The sequence below is a fragment of the Pocillopora verrucosa genome, chromosome 13 (genome assembly GCF_036669915.1).
Source record: "Pocillopora verrucosa isolate sample1 chromosome 13, ASM3666991v2, whole genome shotgun sequence".
In the NCBI taxonomy this organism is placed as follows: domain Eukaryota; kingdom Metazoa; phylum Cnidaria; class Anthozoa; order Scleractinia; family Pocilloporidae; genus Pocillopora; species Pocillopora verrucosa.
The window spans coordinates 14,864,419-14,875,638 of NC_089324.1; positions in this window are offsets into that span (position 1 = coordinate 14,864,419).

An 11,220-nucleotide genomic window follows, 5' to 3' on the forward strand; every position below is an offset into this window, starting at 1 on the left:
TTGCATGAAATTCAAGATCAAAAATAATTAAAAAAACATTCTATATTCTTCTGAAATACATTAAGCATCGTTCGCTTGACAGACCATTGAAAAATCGTATGGACGCGTGGCATCATGTAGGAGCGATTATTTCTCAGATTGTAAACGGAATGGTTTGACAATGATGACAAATTGGAGAGCTTATGATTAATGTCCAACTCGATACGATGTACAGATATAGTTCATAACAGACCATGATACTCTAACATCAGATGTTTTGGTCCATCCATGAATGAGTAAGAGAAATTTGTCCTCGCCCTCATCTGTTAATTAGCATGCTATTAACAAATATCAGTAATAACAAATTAGACATTATGGCGAGCAATACAAAAAAAGATTAGCTTTCGAAATGAGCAAGAGTTCTGGTCCACCCATGAATGATTTAGAGATAATTGCCCTTGCTTAACTGCGAGTAATGCTTATCAAAACAGATCATAAAGAACTATTCAGAAGCACGGACGAACAAAAAAAAAGAACAGTAAGAATATTCACAATCGAAGATCGTAGTTGATTTTCAGTATAAATGATTAGTTTAGGCTGATGGAGAGGAAAAGTTTTTACTAATATCTATGATTAGCGATACAGCAGTCATGTCTTCGAATACTCCAACAATTTTTGCCTTTTGCCTTATCTCTGACCGATCACTAAATGTACAATTAATTTAAAAACTCGTTAAAAAATGCATCGAACCTTCGTAAGCAAACAACGTCAACAAATTGGTGGCGCATAAGGGAAAAAGCAGGACTATTATAAACAGTCGAACCTCTAGGTCATTAACGACTATCAGCCAGCAAAGCTTAGTCAATGATGGGAAAATAATTACATCAATCAAGCAATTAGAAACTTTGGTCGCCGGAAAAATTAGTGTGGAAATGTATGCACGGAGCATAAGTTTTGGTCCATCCTTGACTGAATCTGAAACGTTTTATCGCACCCTTTGGTAAACAAGACCAAAAAGAGAAACAACTCAGACACATCGACTATTTCCAAGATATCCAGTAAAAACCATGAAGAATGTTTCTGTCGGTGGTGTTATATACGGCCAGTTTGAGTGAATCTCATTAAATTCCTGTATTGAGTTTGTTATCAAGTATTCGCGAAACATAGACGAGCATTGCACCTACCCAATGTTACTTTGATGTTGTCACCGCCTCAAGGCTCAACGAGTTTCTAAAATAGCTTATCAGCAATTAGCAACTTCAATCGGTCACCGCTGGTTTCAAACCTTTTTTGAGGTCAGTTTAATCAACACCGGCTGGCGTAAAAGGCGGTGCACACACCATACTTTACCATAGATCGCACAGTGTTCCTCGAAGTAAACATTGCACGATTGAACCATGGACCTAAAGTAAGTCAGAGCTTTCTCGTTAGTTAAATTCCTGTGCTTGTCTCTATAAGCTGAAAATGGCTTGCCCGCCTGCCTTCTGCTTGTCTCTAAATTATTAAAAGAGTTCTGTTTCCTTTTTCAAGTGAGATGACGAATGATTTCAAAACGTGATTTCAAAAATGATTTGAAGCGTTTAACGGATACCTGACGAATTTACAGTTAGAATCAACTCAGATTTAAACTACAACTACTTCTTTTAAAGTGCTTATGACACGAAATTTTTCATTTGCATTTTCTGGTTAATGCTGTATTTAAAATTCGAAATAAGCGAACTTAGCGCCTAGCGGGCTCTCCTTGACCATTGTTTTGTGCACTGAAAGAACAATCTGGCGACCAAAAAGTGTCCTAATAAAGCGCGCGGCCAAAACGATCATGTTACATAACTACGACGTAGAAAACTGTGAAGACACGTCTGCAACTATGGTGAAGAAAGGAGAAATCGAGAAGAAAAGACGAACGTATTGCGAGGCCGGAGAGCCAAATAGTGTTAGCTACAAGAATAATACACATAAACCAGTATTTCTATACACTACTTTCCCAAAAAAGTAGCTGTATGGCCAAAATGGATGCGTTTCGATCGTCGACATCGAGGAGATTTTACTCTTCAATGTCGCAGGCCTTATGCTCCGTACCGGCTTCGAAGACGCCTGTTACGAACATATACCACTTGTCAAAATCAAGGAAAGATAACCAATGAGTTCAGTTAAAAAGAATGCTGATTAAGGGACGGTTGTTCAACATTCTTTTCGGCTGACATTTCGCAAGCGAAGAATGGTGAGCTCATTATTGTTGTTTATTTCACGAGCTTGAGATGTACTCGTACTCCTTATCTTTCCACATGACTACATTTGCGCTTTCCTTATCGTGTAAAAATCCTACCAATTGCAGTTTCCATCGCATTTTAATAACATAAATACATCATTTCTAATGAAGTTCAAGCCTTTTCCTAAGCTACCGATATCCTATTGGGTGAACAGTGCGAAACCTCTGGCGGATACTGGCATAAACACGAGCTCGAAAGGCCGTGTATTCTCCTAACCTAGGTTTCCGCAAATCCATCCCACCAGCCATCAATTCCCCCCTGCTCTGAAGAACTAAAAGTAGTAATAGTAGCAATGTCATTGCGATAACAGCACTGCAACAAGATAAATATAGAAACACAAATTTTATTAAAACAGATGGTGCCGAATCCAAGTGCTGTGTGAAAGTCGATTCATACGAAATATTCGTTTATAATACTGATGTCAGTTATTTCCCTTGGGCGGAATGGGTCATAAGGCAATGCTGCACTTAAACTAAAGAAGTTTTTCTCTATTAAATCCCTTTTTGAGATTAACATGAATCAGATGACTATATACTCACTCGTTTTCCAGCGGAGACGATAGCCTCTGCCTTTACAATCTTTGAGGAAAGGAGCAACTTGCAGTGAAACGCTCGGATGACTTCTCGGTGAAAAATCATCGGGCCTCGTGATACAGCTGATTCTTTTGTCAAAAGTTGGCTTTTGGTTTACTGAGGGAATCTCTCTACAGCAACGAAAGAGCAATGACCGAGGGGAACCTTCGCTGCACATAGTCAGCGAAGGAATGAAAGTTATGGCAACAGAAACGAACACAGCTACCTATTCTTTCGCCATAGGGAACAAACACAAACGCACCAAACGAAAAATGTAGTAACGGGAATTTTTGCTCTAATCTTGACCTGAACACCGAAGGCGAGAAACCGTCTTCGATAGCCTTCGGTGACTGAAATCTTCGATTGCTGCACGAGGTTCTCCCTCTTAGGGCTGAACCATACTCGCAACTTCCATTTCTTCTTTACTGCCTGAGTGCGATGTTTCACAACTCTCGGTAGAGCCTGCTGAAGGTAGGGTATACATCGCTATCGGGCATTATTTCAAGAGTATTTCAACGCTGACTGATACAAAATTACAAGAGATGTGAGGGATTTGTAAGTGTCAATTGAGAGTTTTCACAGTTTTCTACGTCATCACCCGCTAATTCGTTACCAGTCCACGGGACACTTTTGAGACAAAATAAGAGCACTTTAGTGCCCGAAAAAACCGAGTGCTAATTTTTTTGAAATTTTTTCCTCTGCGGAATTGGTTTGTACATACCATAAGCTAAATATTTACACAAAAAAAAATTCATGTCACAGGCACTTTAATGGCAAATTGTTTACTTCCTCTTCCATTTCAAACAGAACTGAGAACAGCAGAGAGATAGCCAGACACACTCCGTTGTCTGAAAACGTTTAAGAGTTTACAGGATGATTTGATGCGACTGGGGCATTTCGCATTATTAGTGATCAAAACTGTCTTTATCCAAAATAAAAGACAATATTGAAAATGGAATTTAGTACATAGAGCAGGGCTGCGGCGAATTTGTTAATTCTCTTTTAGTAGACGCTTATATAGAGAAGAAAATTTCCTAGATAAAAAAAATAAAACCTGATTAGAACAATGCTTTTCTATGTAAGAAAAATTAAAGCGAAGAAGAAAAAATAACCCAAGAAATACGAGTATGTTTAGGTGTGACGTTAAACGGACTTTAAAACTTTTCAACAAACGATTTAAAATAATTTCAACAACAGTTTGCAGCTCTTTTAGTGGCCTGTGGACCAGAATCTGAACAATTTGTGAGTTTTTTTGAAACAAGAAGCTTGACATCGATATATTTCGATACTGGTTAAGGCGAGAAGGGTTTGATAATTAGTCACTAATTACGTAACTTAAATTCTGAATCATTGTGGCGCCTTTGGGCTCAGATAAATCGCAATCGATAAAAATTGAAGACAGTTCATTTCTATCGACGAGTGACATTACACTGATGTCTATAATATTTTAATGGTTGGATCATTCCAGGAAAATGAAGTACCTCGCTTTGTTGCTGATGGTTTTGTGTCTGGCGAAGGCATTCATTATCGAGAGCGAAGAAGACCCCGAGCTGGAAATAGAGGTGCACTTTTCATGAAATCTATTGATATCTCTTTGAAAGGGCTTCTATATTAACGTTTGTCTAACCTACAGAGTAAATAGACTTACTCTCAGTCAAATTATTTTTTCAAGGAACCTGTCGCCACCATGAACGATGAACCTAATCCTGCGATACAAAACGAGGGAGAAAACGGTAAGTTTGTAAGCACAGTTTATCCTTTGAAATTTTCGGGAGGGAGAAGAATTCGAAGCGATAGCTAAATAGTCACTCACTAAACTCCCAGTTGCATGATATAGTTATGCATGAGGGTAAGCCAAACATCGTTGCGGAGACGACTGACAGCTTTCTGTTGACACTTGAACGCGCAAACAAAACTTCGCAGTAATGCGGCTTTCTTTACGAGTAAATCTCCCTGTCCTTCCGACCATAGAGGAAAGTAGTTTCTAAGAGAAACAATATTCAGTTTGTTAGCCTCTTGGCTCATGTGGAAACTTAATCTTACTTTTCATTTTCCAGAAAAGCCTGTGAAACGACACTACGGATACGGCCGCTATGGTGGTTCCCGCTATGGTGGTTCCCGCTATGGTGGTTCCCGCTATGGTGGTTCCCGCTATGGTGGTTACCGCTCTCGCTATTATGGCAAAAAGTGAACAGTTTCCGGTTCACTTTCCAGTTCAACTCCAACATGAAATTGTTTTAAATTCGGTAATCGTATCTTAAACGTCAGTCTTTTGTAAAAACGCGATGAAAGGATCCATTCAATCATTATAAAGGAAACATGTGGAGATAAAATTACCCAATAAAAGCATTTTTAATGTTTGTTTGTGCCATAGGTGTTTTGCAGTCCTAACAATATTACCGATCGAGGCGAAAGACTGAAGAGACTCGGGCTGGAAACTTTTTTAGGACCTTTAGTGTGCTCCAGTTTCAATAAGAGCCGTTTTACTAGCCATCGTTTATTTCTCCCATCACGCAATCGGTATTTCATTAACATTTGTACACGGCATCTTTCATTTCTACACTCCGTCGGCAGCCACTTATTAAAGCGAAAGCATTTCAGCTCCAAAAAATGTATCCTCTTTAGTCATTTTGGTGTTTTTTATTCATTAATTCTCCAGAAATGTTAAAATCCTACTTTCGGTAACCAACTGGACTGAATAATCCCTCTGATGTACGTCATGTTTGCTTGTATTTAGCGGAGCCCTCCTTTGTCTCTTATGCGGTCACCGGTATAAGCCCTTTACACCCTAACATCAGTATCCATATTCTCCATACTATTCACTATACATTTCCCAAGGTGCTGATAAAGAGAATTTGTTTAATAATCAAGAGCTGCTTTAATTGGTGATCATTTCTTATATTCTCATGAACTTAATGTTTGATTCAAGAGTGATATTGTAAGGAGAAATCAGACGCTGGTCACTCCTAGGGGTTTTAAAAAGGGTTAAGCGGTCGGTTGTGTAATTTTAAGAGGAGATCTCTATTTTAATCGATTAACCCTTTAGCTCCCTGATCAAATTTGTAATTCTCCATACTGTCAACCATACAATTCTTATAATGTTAATGCAGAGAATTTAGAATTGGATCGACTAATTATCACTCATGGGAGTTACAGGGTTAAAAGCGGTCGTGGTTACCCTTAACTGAGTCGCAACAGCCTGTTTGAATTGTCTTTCGCATGTATTAAACAGTCCGTTAAAGCGAAATCGTTGTAATAAAAGTAAGGATAATCTCTCAAATAAAAGCAGTTTCGTGTTTATCTCCCGAAAACATTGTTAGTACTTTGAGTTCAATTGTGGGTCAATTGTCCTAAACGCATTGCAACCGGGAGAGTATATTTCTTCTTGTATCAGTTAGGACGAATATCACGCCTAGAAACCTCGCAAGTCTTTTGCTAGCTGATAGTCGTTAATGACCTAGAGGTCCAACTGTTTATAGTAATAACACACCGCCTAAAGTAATCCTGCTTTGCCCTAGTGCGCTACCACTTTGTTGATGTTGTTTGCTGACGAAGGATCGATGCAATTTTGAACGAGTTTTTAAATTAAATGTACATTAAGTGATCAGTTGTGACATGAAAGGGCGTTTTTTTTTATCGCGTCTCAACTATATTCCGTGGAACCTGTATTTAGCAGTCAACCTGTACGTTGCGGTCAACCAGCGACCGCTAAAGTACTGTTGTGACTCAGTCGCGGGTGAGGAAATGAGAGGAACCTGGGAACGAAGGAAAGGAGGGTTTGTTCATCGGGCTCCGTGAACTAAATCTCGGGAGAAACTGCAAGAATTATTTCAGAGTGTATGCGTGTTGTTTTGTAAATATAAGCACTGTAACCTATTTTAACTTGTATTTGTGTCCTTTTAAGCAGCGCAATATGTATGTTGTGACCAGGGTGCCAAATTTTATTCTTAGAGAGATTATTAGTTTATCAAAAACTATATTACAGCCTGTTGGCTGAATTACCTCATTATTTGCAATTGAACAAATAGATTCCAAGTTGCCGTGCGTCTGTTCAGTAATAGATCACAGATGACATCAAAATGTGGTAAGAACAAAAAAGTGGCACACGAGGCGCACCCACGCCTGATACCAAAGCTAATAAAACTATCAACAACAAACTAGGCAAGGGTGAATTAAATAAAAGGAAGATAGGAGTGAATATTGAAAATGAGCAGAAGTTCTGGTCCATCCATGGGTAAGTAAAATTAATTTGCTTCCGCCTCTAATTGTTAGCTAAGCGATAAATAACTATTGATAACAGATTAGACAGTGGTAAGGAATTCAAATTAAGGTGATGATTATCACAATCAAGATTAATTGTTTCGTCAGCAAGAAATATGTAAATGAGAAATATCCAACAAAGAAGAAATTCTAATCAAGAATTTTGCCAAGAATCTAGGCTGATCGAAAGAGAAATTTTCCGTCTCCTCTAAAGATTGAGGCAAGGAACGCAACATTGTTGAAGGAAACTAAGCAGGGTTCTCTCTTATAACACTATATCCTATATAATATGAAAGCTTGTCCCCAGAAAGAGGTCTGAAAGAATTGTACAGCAGAGACAAATTGGTATACTTAAAAACGAAATTAAATCAATCAAGCATTGAGGAAACTTCGGGTGCCGATGGCGACTAAAAATGGAAAATTTATGCACTTAACAGGAGTTCTTGTCCGTCCATGACTGAATTTGGGATATCTTAGATTAGTTCGCCTTCAATCTTAGTTAAAAATACTAACAATAAACATAACATAGATATGCCGATTATTTTCAAATTAAAATTGGGATGAATGTTTCTGTGAGTAGGGCTTGAAATACTGGCCACTTCGAACAGTTCCTTTAGGGTCAGGGCCCTTCCAGAGTAGTCACTGATCAACATAGAAACCATCTTTTAAATGTATGCCTTTTTGAACTAGCTTTGAACTTAAACATCCTTCAGTCAGATTGGTTACTAATTATAAAACTAAATTCATCAATCAATGAGGAACTGTTGGCGCCAGAGAAATTTTATGCACGGAGTAGAAGTTTCGGTCCATCCATGAATGAGTCTGGAACATCTCGATCTTACTCTGGGTAAATAAGACCAAAAATAGAAACAACATACGCCGATTATTTCCAAATATAAACCAACACAATACATATTTACATGTACACTGGTTTATTGCTACAGCTATTAGTGAGGAGCACTCAAAAGCTAATATTCAAGCATTAAATAACAGACAACCATAGAATAAACGGAGACGAGTAAATTTGATAAAATAATAGAATGGTATAAATAATTTCTAAACCCATTACAAACAAAGACGGATGTTTCTTCGAGTATAGCTTCGACTGCTAGAAGTCGATTTTAGCAAATTCTTGTGGAAAAAAATCAGCGATTATTGTATCTAGGATAGAGAGAAAGTTTATCAAAAGTTACATCGCAGCCCGTTGGCTGAATTACGTGATTATTTGCAATAATATGATATAAAATAATGTGAAAGTAGTATTAAATTACATCAATCCTGTAATGATAACATTTAAAAAGACTTGGAGTAAAAATTATTTCCATATACAGTTTTTGCATAAAATTCAAGATCAAAAATTATTTAAAAACATTCTACATTCTTCTGAAATACATTAGGCACCATTTACTAGACAGACCATTGAAATCATAAAAGAGTTCTTTGTCTCGTTTGCATGGAGGCGTGGCAATTTGTAGGAGCGACTATTTCTCAGATTGAAGAGCTTATGATTAACGTCTAACTCTATACGATGTACAGATTAGGTTCATAACAAACTATGGAGCACTAACGCCCCCATCTGTTAGCAAAGCTATTAAAAACTATCAGTAATAACAAATTAGACATTAGGGCGAGCAATATAAAGAGAAGATAAGGATTAGCTTTCGAAATGACCAGAAGTTCTGGTCCATTCATGAATGATTTTGAGACAATTGCCCTCGCTTAACTGCAAACCATTCAGAGGCACAGACGCGAAACAAAAAGAATATTAAGAATAATCACAATCAAAGATCGTAGTTGATTGTTTTTCAGGATAAATTACTAGTTTAGGCTGATTGAGAGAGAAATTTTTTAGTTTCCTCTAAAGATTGCGGCAAGGAAAGCTACCTTAATTGTTATATGTTGCTTTCTCCCCAGATACAGTATACCTTGTATAAAATGAAAACGTGTCTCTGGAGAGAAGTCTGGACATGATTTTACAGCAGGGACATTTTGGCAAGTTAGGGATAGGAAAATAATGAAATCAATCAAGCAATTAGAAACCTCGGTCGCCGGAAAAGACCAGAGAGGGGAAATTTATGCACGGAGCATAAGTTTTGGTCCCCCTTGACTGAACCCGAAACGTTTTATCGCATCCTTACGTAAACAAGACCCAAAATAGAAACAACTCAGCCACACCGACTATTTCCAATACATCCAGTAAAAACCAGGACGACTGTTTCTTTCGGTTGTGTTATAAAAGGCTAGTTTAAGTGAATTTCGCGAAACATAGACGAGTATTGCACTTACCCAATGTTACTTTCATGTTATCACCGCTTCAAGGCTCAACGAGGTCTCTAGAATAACTTATCAGTAATTTATCAACTTTAATCGGTCACCGCTGGTTTCGTGGCTTTTTAAAGGTCAATTTCATCAACATCGGGTGGCATAAAAGCGGTGCACACACCATACTTTACCATAAATCCCACAGTGTTCTTCCAAGTAAAAATTGCAAGATTGAATCATCGACCTGAAGTAAGTCAGAGCTTTCTCGTTTGTTAAATTCCTGTGCTTGTCTCTAAGCCGATAATGGCTTACCCGCTTACCTTCTGCATGTCTCCAAACTCTTAGAGGGGCTCTGTATCCTTTTTCAAGTAAGATGACAAATGATTTTAAAGCTTTTTTGAAGCGTTTAACCGATAATTGACGAATTAACAGTTAGAACCAACGTAACTGGTTTTAATTTCATCTTTAAAGCTGATTTGACCACCAACTCATATTTAAACAACAATTACTTCTTAATGGCAAATTGTTTATTTCCTCTTCCATTTCAAACTGAACTGAGAACAGCAGAGAGATAGCCAGACACACTCCGTTGTCTGAAAAACGTTTAAGAGTTAATTTACAGGATGATTTGGTGGGACTGGTGCATTTCGCATCATTAGTGATCAAAACTGTCCTTATCCAAAATTGAAGACATCACTGAAAATGGAATTTAGTACAAAGAGCAGGGCCCCGGTGAATTTGTTAATTTTATTTTAATAGACGCTTATGTAGAGAAGAAAATTTCTTAGATAAAAAAAAAAAACTTTATAACAATGCTTTTCTAAGTAAGAAAAACTAAAGCAAAGAAGAAAAAATAACCCAAGAAATACAAGTATGTTTAGGTGTGGCGTTAAACGGACTTTAAAACTTTTCAACAAACGATTTAAAGTAATTTCAACAACAGTATTCAGCTCTTTTGGAACAGAATTTGAACAATTTGTGAGTTGTTTTGAAACAAGAAGCTTGACATCGATATATTTCGATACTGGGGAGAAGGGTTTGATAATTTGTCACTAATTGCGTACCTTAAATTCTGAATCGTCGTAGCGCCCTTAGGCTCAGTTTAATCGCAATCGACAAAATCGAAGACAGTTCATTTCTATCGACGAGTGACATTACACTGATGTCTATATTATTTTCATGTTTGGATCACTCCAGGAAAATGAAGTACCTCGCTTTGTTGCTGATGGTTTTGTGTCTGGCGAGGGCATTCATTATCGAGAGCGAAGAAGACCCCGAGCTGGAAATAGAGGTGCACTTTTCATGAAATCTATTGATATCTCTTTGAGAGGGCTTCTATATTAACGTTTGTCTAACCTACAGAGTAAATAGACTTACTCTCAGTCAAATTACTTTTTCAAGGAACCTGTCGCCACCATGAACGATGAACCTCCGAGTTCTGCGATACTAAACGAGGGAGAAAACGGTAAGTTTGTAAGTACAGTTTATCCTTTAAAATTTTCGGGAGGGAGAAGAATTTGAAGCGATAGCTAAATAGTCACTCACTAAACTCCCAGTTGCATACTGTTTATGCATGACCAGGGTAAGCCAAACATTGTTACGGAGACGACTGACAGCTTTCTGTTGACACTTGAACGCGCAAACAAAACTTCGCAGTAATGCGGCTTTCTTTACGAGTAAATCTCCCTGTCCTTCCGACCATAGAGGAAAGTAGTTTCTAAGAGAAATAATATTCAGTTTATTAGCCTCTTGGCTCATGTGGAAACTTAATCTTACTTTTCATTTTCCAGAAAAGCCTGTGAAACGACACTTTAACGGATACAGCCGCTATGGTGGTCACCGCTATGGTTCCCGCTATAGGTACCGCTCTCGTTATG